Consider the following 12603-nt stretch of genomic DNA (forward strand, 5'->3'; position numbering starts at 1 on the left):
TTTAATCTGTGAGAAACTTCTCACAGATCACACAAGCATGCTAATTCTGTTTTCTGAGCTACGTATGGACCTATGTCAAGCCAATAAGACCATCATTGAGATAAGTAGTGGTTGCACTCCGGATAAAAAACTACTTTATATGCAAAACATGACAAGGTTTGACCCTCTATAGGGATATTCTTCAGGTTATTATTGACCTGAAGAATGACATTGTCATGTTTTGCAAATAAAGTTTGTTTTCTGTAATGGGGACTACGGATGGAAATAAGCATTCTTGCTTCATTAATGTGCGCTGTCCCTCCCAAATAAACATATATATAAATAAATAAAGTCGTTATTTTCCAGTACAGTATAGTTGGAGTGCATGAAAACAAGAAAACAAACAAGAAAAAGCTCATCAAAGCTGGCTATATGACTTAACAACAAATGAATGTTCAAAATGAATTTGATAACAGCCAAAATCAATCTAATTGTACATCTTCTATCCTCTCTAAAAAAATAATAATAATAAAATTAAAAATTATACCGGTATTTTGTGTGCCTATAAAGACATATGCCCAACAGATTAGGACATCACATTAAGTAATGACATCTAAATAAATACATGATGATAAATTCAGCATGTTGTAACTTACTTGTCCAGTTGATTGCTAGACAGTTCTCATTTCCTCCCCAGTTGTCAGGCTGTTTTGGGGGCCATTCTTCATAGTTCATCGGGGTTCCATCACTCCACAGCCATATGCCCTCCTGGATGGGGGGGGGGGGGGTACAATTTAATAGCATAATACAGTGCAGTGGTTCCCAAACCTTTTAGCTAGAGACCCAAAAGAGAGATTAGATATTTGCCCGGGACCCAAACTAGTGAAAATAGCAGATCGGCTATTTTCACTTTGACATTTCTGTCAAAATTAGATTTTTTTTTACCAGAAACACATGAAGAGCTATAGCCTTATAGTCAGGTAATATTATCAGAATAATGTCAAATCTGGGAATATATTTCTTACCAAGAATGTTCTTCACCAATGTGTTTGTAAAGGTGTCTGCTAACATATCCCACATTGGTTTCTATTCAACCACCCTAGGGGGATTTTTGACAGCTGCTGAAAGTTGGGGTACCATCAACGACCAATATAAGGCTAAATGTTTTAAATTTCATTATGCTTTAAGTAGCATGTGACACACGTGCGTGCGTGCGTGCGTGCGTGCGTGCGTGCGTGCGTGCGTGTAGTGCAAGAGGTTACATCAGAAAGTGTCTGTGGTCAATATACCCCTGCTGAATCGTAGCCCCCAATCCATGAATGCTGGTCTTTGCCACTCTTGGTTTTTATCAGTTTTTGAACGAACACGTGATCAGCATGGGTCTTTATAGATGCTAGATTCCCACCCATGCCCAAACAGATCCTCTGCAAAAAAAAAGAAAAACACATGTGAAGACAACTTATAGACAAGAGAAGAAATAATCATTCAGTAAAATAATTAATCAATGGATTCAGGTTCACTTCCAAATCTTTTCTGGATCCCATGCCCATGTTGAAAATCTCTAAAGCTGCACAATATAACTTTCCTCTTCTACCCAGGATCCGGTTTCCTGCGCAAGTGCTGATTTGCATTGTTTACCATTGAGCTAATAGCTGAGCCTGCCTACTTGCTCAGGAGATAAATTAATTGACCATCAGGGTCAGATCCCGTGTCTAGGTGAGACATGACCTTTGACACGATCTAAATGTCTCAATAGAAGAGCAGGGAGGCCAAATACAACCACCCCAATTGTATAAGTTATATTGTATTAACATACTCTACCATACAGATTTAACAAAATTAAGTTTTATCCATTAAAAAAGTTACATAATGCGACTTTAAGTGCATGGTCAGATGGGAACCACTTTAATCGTTTTCCATCGTTTGCAAATCCTCTATCCAAGGTATGTGAAACAATCTAATTACCTCTGCGTTAGCCCAAGACTTCTTAAGTCCAACATATGCGAAACAGCGGCCCTCAAACTCCATCCATCCACGTGGACAGATGCATCTTGCTGGCAACAAATACATCATCATCAACATCATCATCATCATCATCATCATCATCATCATCATCATCATCATCACCATCATCATCATCATCATCATCATCATCATCATCATCATCATCATCATCATCAATCATTTAACTCATGACCATGTTCACATGGTATGGAGGACACAGATTCATAAATAGACATTGTATAATACGTATTCATCAGATAGCAGTAATGAAATTAATTTCAACATAGACGGGTGTGTTATGTAATACTTTGGTGGGATGTTTTTTGTTTAAAATTCATAATGCTACTATTGTTGTATTAAAACAGAACGTGGTGGAACTCATCCCTAAAAGTAAATAAAAAAATGAAGGAAAAAAAAGTGACGAGTGACAGTGACTGCATGGTATAGGCTACTACTCATCGTTAGGCAGGTTTTTATTTTCAAACCAGATTTCAAAATGTTTCTTTTTTTCTGTATTAACGCGAGAACAATATTGGCTTCTATTATAGCATGCACTTTCCGGGAAAAGAAAGCCTCCCGTTTCTATTAGCTTGGATTCGATTCGGCCAATCGAGGATGTCACTATAGGAGGGTTTCTGAACTGCACAGAGAATAAGTAGATAGAAGGAAAAGAAAACTTGCACTGTTCTTCGACAGAGTTGTGTTGACCTAAAAAACAATTCTAAGCTGGGAGAGTGCCAAACGTTGAAGTTGGATGTCCTTGTTTCATTTGCTACTTTTTGTACACAGGGCACCATTGAAAAAGAGACCTTGCATCAGTTGCATGGTCTCAATTGGATTCCCCTGACGTTTCAATCAATATCAGGCCTTAGTTTCAGGCAACAACCACCCCCCAAAATAATCATATTTGAACGGGGGATCCCCCAAAATATTCATATTTGAATTGGGGACCCTGACTCTGTTCCACAGAAGCACTGACCAAAGTATAGTCTTTTATTATGGTGTTATTTGGGCAAATTGAGAAAGCACAGGAATAATTATTAACAGAACATAACAATATGTCAATCTCTTTGCACTAAAAATGTGCAAAACCAAGGATTCACTTTTTTCTGGGAAGTAGAGGACAGTTTGACACTCTAGTCAAAGAGTGTCAAACTGCACGCACGCACGCACGCACGCACGTACACACACACACGCACACACACACACGCACACACACACACACACACACACACCTGATGTGGCTCCAATCAGAGCCATCACAGCGCAGAGAAGTAGCATCCTCATGGTGACGAAGATGATGATTGCCTTCAGCAGAAAGAGAGAGATAAGGTTATAGAGATACTTCTGAAGATCAGTGGTAGAAAGTAATGTACATGTACTGTACTTAAACCTCTGAGGTATTTTCACTTTACTGGAGTATTTATAATTTCCGGTATATTTACTACATCTCAGCGGCAAATATTGTACTCCATTACAATTATTTGAAAACATTAGTTACTAGTTGCTTTGTAGATTTTGATTAGGCTACAAAACATACACCAGTTCAGCCCTATACACACACTTCGGCTATTTGAAAATAGCCAATCTAAAAAAGATTGCAATATACATTTTAGAGGAGAGGAGAGGATAAATTAATCTCAAACCTTCAGTAGAATGATCTGTGTGTGGTGTTTCTTCCTGCGTTGAAGAAGACAAAAAGGAGCTCTTATAGCCTACAGTTTCTATCTCAGCATGTGGGTGTGGTGAGAACATACAGTACATGCATGCACTGTACTGTACGCGCACACACGCACGCACGCACATGCGCGCAGACACACAGTTTTGGTGAATACTGTCAGACAGTGCTGCTGTATTAGTGGCGCCGGTTTATATGGACAGATTCATGACGTGTACTGTACATATTTACACGATAAGGGTAAAACTACAGAGAAACCTAATGATGTTAGTTTTGGTAAAGTTTCGCTTGCACTGATGTTTTAATTTCAATTGAATCAATAGCCTACACGGACTTACCCAGCCCATCACCTCAGGTGTGTGTTTATATCTAGCTTTATGTCTATGTTAAATGATTTATGTCCCTAAAGCATAGCTGTGATAATATTGACTGTAACTGAATTCATATTCCCCTGAGGAACATCATAACCGTCCAAAAGTGTTTTTAGTTCATATTATGCCCCGCAGACTCTGCAACTGCATCCCAGTAGATTATGATACCATACATTTACAAGAAAGCTATACCATGCTGTTGAACTTCAATGGAAACCAAGGCACCCCAACTTTGATTAATTTCCGGTATTGTGTCACGTCACGTGGCTTTAGGAGACCAGAAGCAGGCGCCTATCAGATGTGCAGAAAGTAAACTATAGACATAGTACGCAAAAAGGTAAAACAAATGGCCCTCTGACACATTAAGAATAAATAAACTTCATGAACATTAAAATACACCAAAGGGCAAAAAAACACATTTTAAATGTCTTTCTTTGGTCCATTGGAAGTTCAGGAATGTAATATTACGGCAGGCTGGTTAGTTGCTGCACAAATTGCTACATCAACCGATCCAGGGTTAGGGTAACTCCCCACAGAGACAGATTAAAAAACTACACATTAACGCTGTGTAGTTATCGATACAGAGCTCCAGTTTTACTCACGTGGAGTGTGTTGCCTCTGTGTTGATGGTGATTTATTTTACTCACGTGGAGTGTGTTGCCTCTGTGTTGATGGTGATTTATTTTACTCACGTGGAGTGTGTTGCCTCTGTGTTGATGGTGATTTATTTTACTCACGTGGAGTGTGTTGCCTCTGTGTTGATGGTGATTTATTTTACTCACGTGGAGTGTGTTGCCTCTGTGTTGATGGTGATTTATTTTACTCACGTGGAGTGTGTTGCCTCTGTGTTGATGGTGATTTATTTTACTCACGTGGAGTGTGTTGCCTCGGTGTTGATGGTGACTTATTTTACTCACGTGGAGTGTGTTGCCTCTGTGTTGATGGTGATTTATTTTACTCACGTGGAGTGTGTTGCCTCTGTGTTGATGGTGATTTATTTTACTCACGTGGAGTGTGTTGCCTCTGTGTTGATGGTGATTTATTTTACTCACGTGGAGTGTGTTGCCTCTGTGTTGATGGTGATTTATTTTACTCACATGGAGTGTGTCGCCTCTGTGTTGATGGTGATTTATTTTACTCACGTGGAGTGTGTTGCCTCGGTGTTGATGGTGACTTATTTTACTCACGTGGAGTGTGTTGCCTCTGTGTTGATGGTGATTTATTTTACTCACGTGGAGTGTGTTGCCTCTGTGTTGATGGTGATTTATTTTACTCACGTGGAGTGTGTTGCCTCTGTGTTGATGGTGATTTATTTTACTCACGTGGAGTGTGTTGCCTCTGTGTTGATGGTGATTTATTTTACTCACGTGGAGTGTGTCGCCTCTGTGTTGATGGTGATTTATTTTACTCACGTGGAGTGTGTTGCCTCTGTGTTGATGGTGATTTCCAGTGTGTGACCAACATTGGTGTAGAGCTGTTCTCTGTTAGACGGGGTGGGAGGCAGGAACCTGGGTAGATACTGTCCCTCTGTACAGCTGGGTACTGCTCGATCCACTGACCACAAGGAGGGAATATAACCATTTTTATGGCTTTATGTTTGAATGTTATACTACAAACAAAGGAAATTTCAAATGGGATGAAATACATTTGTATGAAAATAAAATAAAATAAAAGATCAGGGGAAAAAAAGTGCCGGAAGGGCCAACAAAAACCCAGATGGGCTTATCGAGTGGCCTTCCTTAAAGCTGCCAAGTGAGCTTAAACTAATTATAATACAATTAAAACATCTAATGAAAATACATAATAACTAGAAAAAGTGCCCTTCTGGGCACAGGTCTCCACCAGGAGGATAGGGCTGTGTGAGATGTTTGGCAAAATGTTTAGGAGTAATATAAACATGTTTGCCTTTGATGGCAATTGGATGATTTGAGGCATTTTGTTCCAAAAATGTGTTTTGCAAAAATCAACCTGTTGGTGGTGCTATAACAGGCCAATGTGAAAAGGGTGGGATATATTCCTCAGCCTAGTAAGAAAATATGTGAAAGACTTCACGTAAATTGCATGCTGTGTTCATGATTTGAGGCTTTTGTTCAAAACGGGGAAATCTTGCAAACTGTGAAAGCCAATTATAGCCAATTAGGGTGGAATATGAAATATCGGACAGATCCGACTTGAGCACATGACCATAGAGATACTGTGTAACGATTTGTGAGATTTTTGGACAGAATCTGGAGGAGTAATATCCAAAAATGTGTTTTACAAAAGTCGGCCTCCTGGTGGCGCTATAAAAGGCAGATGCGGAAAATGCAGGTCAAAGGTTTGTCCTTGGCCTCTAGGGAGTGTGCATGCAACGTTTCACGCAGATCGGTGCAGTTTTAGGTAACAAATGTGAAAAGCTGCCTCATGGTGGCGCTATAACAGGCCGTTCTGGAAAATGTGGGGCAGAGGTTCATCGTTGGCATCTAGGGAGTGTGTGTGAAAAGTTTGGCATCGACCAGGTTAACGGTGCCGGAGATTAGCTGGTAACAGACGGACGGAAGGACACACACACACACGGACGGACACACACACACACGGACGGAGTGCAAAACATACTCTCTCCCCATGCCTTCGGCCTGGTGGAGACAATAATAATAATAACAAGAAATGATACAGGTAGTAACATTAATAATTATAATAAAGATCATGGTGACTAGGGCGTGTTGCCCAAGCTTGATAATAGGGACATGTAATTAATAATGATAAATAAAGAGCAGGGTGACTAGGGCGTGTTGCCCAAGCTTGATAATAGGGACATGTAATTAATAATGATAAATAAAGAGCAGGGTGACTAGGGCATGTTGCCCAAGCTTGATAATAGGAACATGTAATTAATAATGATAAATAAAGAGCAGGGTGACTAGGGCATGTTGCCCAAGCTTGATAATAGGAACATGTAATTAATAATGATAAATAAAGAGCAGGGTGACTAGGGCGTGTTGCCCAAGCTTGATAATAGGAACATGTAATTAATAATGATAAATAAAGAGCAGGGTGACTAGGGCGTGTTGCCCAAGCTTGATAATAGGGACATGTAATTAATAATGATAAATAAAGAGCAGGGTGACTAGGGCGTGTTGCCCAAGCTTGATAATAGGAACATGTAATTAATAATGATAAATAAAGAGCAGGGTGACTAGGGCATGTTGCCCAAGCTTGATAATAGGAACATGTAATTAATAATGATAAATAAAGAGCAGGGTGACTAGGGCATGTTGCCCAAGCTTGATAATAGGAACATGTAATTAATAATGATAAATAAAGAGCAGGGTGACTAGGGCGTGTTGCCCAAGCTTGATAATAGGAACATGTAATTGTCTCTTGAAATAACTAATGCTAGTACAGTCTCTGATGTGAGGCGGTAATTTGTTCCGAAAATGATGTCCTCTGTACTTGATGGTGAATTGGGCAGATGTAGTCCTGAAGAAAATGGAATGAAGATCATTTGCTGATCTGGTGTAATGATTGTGGATTTCATTGTTGAACTGGAAAACATTTTGAAAACAAGCTGGGAGTACTTTGTGAATGGATTGGTATAAAAAAAAATGCATATTTGAAAGTTATTTAAGTCAAAGATGGGAAGAATTTTCAGAGACTTAAACAGAGGAGTGGAACTGGTGAGTCTGCTAGAAAAAGTAATAATTTTGATAAAACGTTTTTGTAACAGAAAAATACCATTAAGATTAGATTTGAAATTACTAGCCCATACAATATTACAATATGAGATATATGGATAAATCATAGTATAATAAAGGATTTTTCTTTCTGAATTCTTCTTACTTACTTTATTACAGATGAGTGCTATATGATTTTTCCAGGTTCGTTTTTCATCGATGAGGACTCCAAGAAATTTAGTAGCGGTAACCCTTTCTAGTAGCCTATGTTATCATCGATCTGGATATTGGGGAGGGTACTTATAACTGGGTGATTATGGGGCAAAAGAGCTTTTCTTTACATTCAGAGATAGCTTATTTGCCTTGAACCAGGTGTCGATCTTGCTCAACTCCTGGTTCATTTCCAGTATTAGGCTCTGTTTTTCTTTTCCAGATAAGAAAATGTTGGAGTCATCCGCAAGTCATCCGCAAATAAAATACTTTATTAGGACATTCATTGTTTGAGGTGCCAGGAACCCCCTAAGAAAATAGACCTACAAGGGTAAATGATTTGATGAACTGAGGGTTTTACTGTGTACCCTTGACAACAAACTGTAGATGTAGGAAGCTGGTCCAGCCATGCGTGAAGGTGGTATGGTCAGACATTTTCAACGGGATAATGTAGGGACCCTCTTTACTGGGTTTGGTGGCAGCAAATGACAAAGTGCAATTCTGAAAGAAGACAGAAGGTGCACAGGACAGAAAGAGTAAAAACAAATAAAAAACAGACTTACTGATCATAGCAGTAATGATAGTAGAGAAAAAAGCTATGTTAATTAAACGTTGTGTTAGCATCAGAATTAAATTAGCATAAAATGTGTGTTAGCACCAGTATGAGCGCAAAGCACCAACGAGCTGGCCGGATGTATGGAGAACCGGGATGACTGGAGTAGACGATGGAGGGCTCGTCTGAGGACGACCTAGAGAGATCAGTATGTTGCGATCTATGTTCTTATTTACAAAATATAAGCATTCAACTCATGGTTGATATGATGAGAAAAGAAGGAAGTACAGGTGAACTTTGATGGCATTCAACCCGGTCGCATGCTAGGGCGCATGCTCATGCAGCGACCAGCAGCAGTTGTGACCGGCAGCGTTTGTTCACGTTTTTCGTTGTTTAATTTGTGTGTGTTTAACAGTTACGTTTGAGTGTATCAAAGTGTTCATTTACCGACTGTGCACACCAACTTTAAGTCTGTTGAACGAGCAGAAACTTTTTCGTGGCTTTTAAGCTTCTCTTTCTCTGCGACAGTCTAATGTCAGGCTGTCACTGACAGCTGTCACCCAGTGACAGCTAGCTGTGCTAGCGACACTGCTGCACTAGCGATACAGGACTCACTCTCCCAGTGCTTGGTGACTTGTGACATTCGTTGTGGAGAAAATGGATTTCCACACCATGATACTAGCATGGCTAGTATTTTACCTAGCCTGGAATCTTGGCAACACGCTCAAGTCTCCCGATCGGGCACCTCGACTCCAGTACGGCAGAGAGCTGCTCCTCCGGTGGAATTCCGGTACACACTCACCAGCCGACTTGAAGCTGTCAAACTTGGATGTAACTCAAGCAACTAGGGACTCTAGGGACTCTCAGGACCTCCCTAGAGGACGACTTCGCGGGATTAGGAAGCGGGGAAGAAGAGGCGGCGCTCGTCTGAGGCTGAAAACTCAGCCGCTCTCTCGTATCCCGTTACCATCTATTATCCTCTCCAACGCTCAATCACTGAGAAACAAGACCGACGAGCTCCAAGCACAAGCCCGCTACAGCCATGACTTCAGAGACGCCTGCATCCTAGCTTTCACAGAGACCTGGCTGTCTGAGAGGGATTCTGACGGGGACCTACAGATGGACGGTTTCGGCGCGCCTATCCGGCTAGATAGAGACGCCGTCGCAACAGGCAAGTCAACTGGCGGGGGGGTATGCTTGTACATTAATGAACGTTGGTGCAAATCTATCATCGTCCGGGAGAAACTCTGTACTGCTGACATTGAGCTGCTATCTGTCTCACTGCGCCCTCCATATCTGCCGCGGGAATTCCCCCAGATTTTCGTGACTCTTGTGTACATTCACCCGAGGGCAAATGAAACTAAAGCATGCGAGCTCATCTACCAAGTCATACAGAAGCTACGTTCCATTTCCCCGGACTCACCTAACTTTATCCTTGGAGACATGAACCACTGTACCCTGAAAAGTACACTGAGAGACTTTTACCAATATGTCAATTGCCCAACCAGAAATAACAAAATCATTGATTTGTGTTATGGAAATATTAAAGGTGCATATAAATCGATCCCTCTTCCACCCCTAGGCTCGTCTGATCACAATTGCATTAACCTTATCCCTGTCTACCGCACTGTATTAAAGCGAGGTAAAGTGCAGACCTTTCAGGTAAAAGATTGGAATGAAAATGCATGCCACACTTTACAGGGTTGCCTCGAGGCGACCGACTGGGATATGTTCAAAGAATCCTCTAATGACATTGATGAGTTAACAGACGTTGTGAGCAGTTGGGTGTCATATTGTGAAAATATTGTTATTCCGGATAAGACTGTAAGAGTCTATCCCAACAGCAAACCATGGGTCTCTAAGACACTGAAAACACTACTGTACAATAAGAAAAAAGCCTTCAGAGATGGGAACAGAGCAGTCCTGTTTGACATTCAGAAGGAAATTAAACGTGAAATCAGGGCATGCAAAAGTAGGTATAAGGACAAAATTGAGTCTCAACTCAAATTGAATAATTTAGGATCTGCTTGGGACAGCATGAAAATAATCACAGGGATGAAGGACTGTGGCAGGAGTAAAGTTCAGCTCACTGACTACTCTTCTGATGTAGTGCTGGCTCAGGACCTAAATAATTTTTATGGTAGGTTTGATGCCCATGACTATACGGTCAAACACAGCGAAATTAGGAAAAGTCTCACGTCGGCCCCTCCATTGAATCCCTTTTTTAATGAAACTGACGTAACCAAGTGCTTTAAAAGGTGTCAACCCAGGAAAAGTCCTGGCCCCGATAAACTCAGCGGGCGCCTGCTAAAAACATGTGCTGACCAGCTAGGCCCCATTTTTTACTATATCTTTAATTTGTCCCTCTCCTTGCAGAAGGTGCCTTCTCTCTGGAAACAGTCCATAGTGGTACCTGTTGCCAAAATAAAGAAACCAATGGAACTAAACGATTTCCGACCTGTTGCCCTGACCTCTCTGGTTATGAAACAGTTTGAAAAGTTGGTGAAAACTGAGCTCCTGGTTAAAACTGAGTCTATGTTAGACCCCTTTCAGTTTGCCTACAGAACCAGGAGAGGTGTGCAAGACGCCTCATCGACCTTATTGAACCTTCTATATAAGCATTTAGAAGGCAGTAAGAAGCATGCCAGGCTGCTCTTTGTAGATTTCTCTTCAGCCTTTAACACAATACAGCCTCATGTGTTGGCGGAAAAACTTATACATCTATTTTGTCTAGATGCAGGTCTTGTAGGCTGGATCCTAGACTTTCTCACAAATAGATCTCAACAGGTAAAAGTCAATGGAATCTTATCCAGCCTACTAACATCCTCGACCGGCTCACCACAGGGTTGTGTACTGTCTGCCTTCTTGTACATCTTATACACAAATGATTGTGTGAGTCGCCACGCCAACAGATTTATTATCAAGTACGCTGACGACTCAATTATAGTCAGCTTGCTTGATGATGATGAAGTTGGCCACGGCCAAATACTTGATGACTTCCTCTCTTGGTGTGGTGATGCTTTTCTCCAACTAAATGTCTCAAAAACCAAAGAGATGTGTGTTGATTTCAGAAGATCCCCCCCAGTACCACAGAGCAGTGTTGTCCATGGTGAGCAGGTTGACCTGGTGACCACCTACAAATACTTGGGCACCACATTTGACAGCAAGCTGAAATTCAATGTCAACTGTGATCTGCTATGTAAGAAAGGCCAACAACGCCTCTTTTGTTTGAGGAGGCTCGCCAAATTTCAGGTGGATAAATCTCTAATGAAACTGTTCTACAGTGCTTTTATTGAGTCAATTATATCCTTCTCCATTATTTGCTGGTACGGAAACCTGAACTTAAAGGACAAAAACCAGCTTGGTAGGATTGTGAGAACGGCCTCAAAAATAGCAGGAGTAAATTTCAGTAGCCTGGATCATATCTTTAAAAACCAGGTGCTTAAGAAAGCCAAGTCCATTTCTTCGGACAACTCCCATCCCCTCAGCTCTGAGTACAGGCTGCTTCCTTCCGGCCTTCGCCTAAAGGTTCCAGGGGCAAAAAGTAACAGGTATAAACTATCCTTCGTGCCTGTGTCTATCCAGGCCTTAAATGACGATAGGAGGAGGAGGTAACTTTGTAACTTTGTCGCCGTTATGAATTTCCTTTGCTACACTGAAACCTTGAACTGTTTATTTTATTTCTATGTGTACCATGCTCTTTTTACTGTGTTTTATGTGATTCATGTGTCTGCCTGTTATGCCTTGTTGTAAACCAAATCGCCCTTCGGGGACAAACAAATAAATGAACCTGAACCTGTCTCCATCTGGGTCAAATGCTAACAGGTTGAAGTTTCTCACGCAGTTATAAGGAACTCTGAGAGACAAAGAGAGGCGGAAAGAAGAATAGAAGGAAAATGAAAGGTAGAATGAGAATGACTATATAATTAGTTTATTTTCCACTTCTTTATTAGTAGAAGCATGTAGTACAATGTATTATTCATACTCATATTTATTGTATGTTAAAGGAAATATTAATAAAATATTTATTCTAAAACAGAATTTCCATTATGCTTTTCCAGTTTCTTGAATAGTAAACATATTAGTATTCATTTAAACATATCAAATTGTATCAATAATCTAGAAATCACGTGATCTAAACAAAGTGACAAAGTC

Source organism: Electrona antarctica, assembly GCF_951216825.1.
Source record: "Electrona antarctica genome assembly, chromosome: 21".
Lineage (NCBI taxonomy): Eukaryota > Metazoa > Chordata > Actinopteri > Myctophiformes > Myctophidae > Electrona > Electrona antarctica.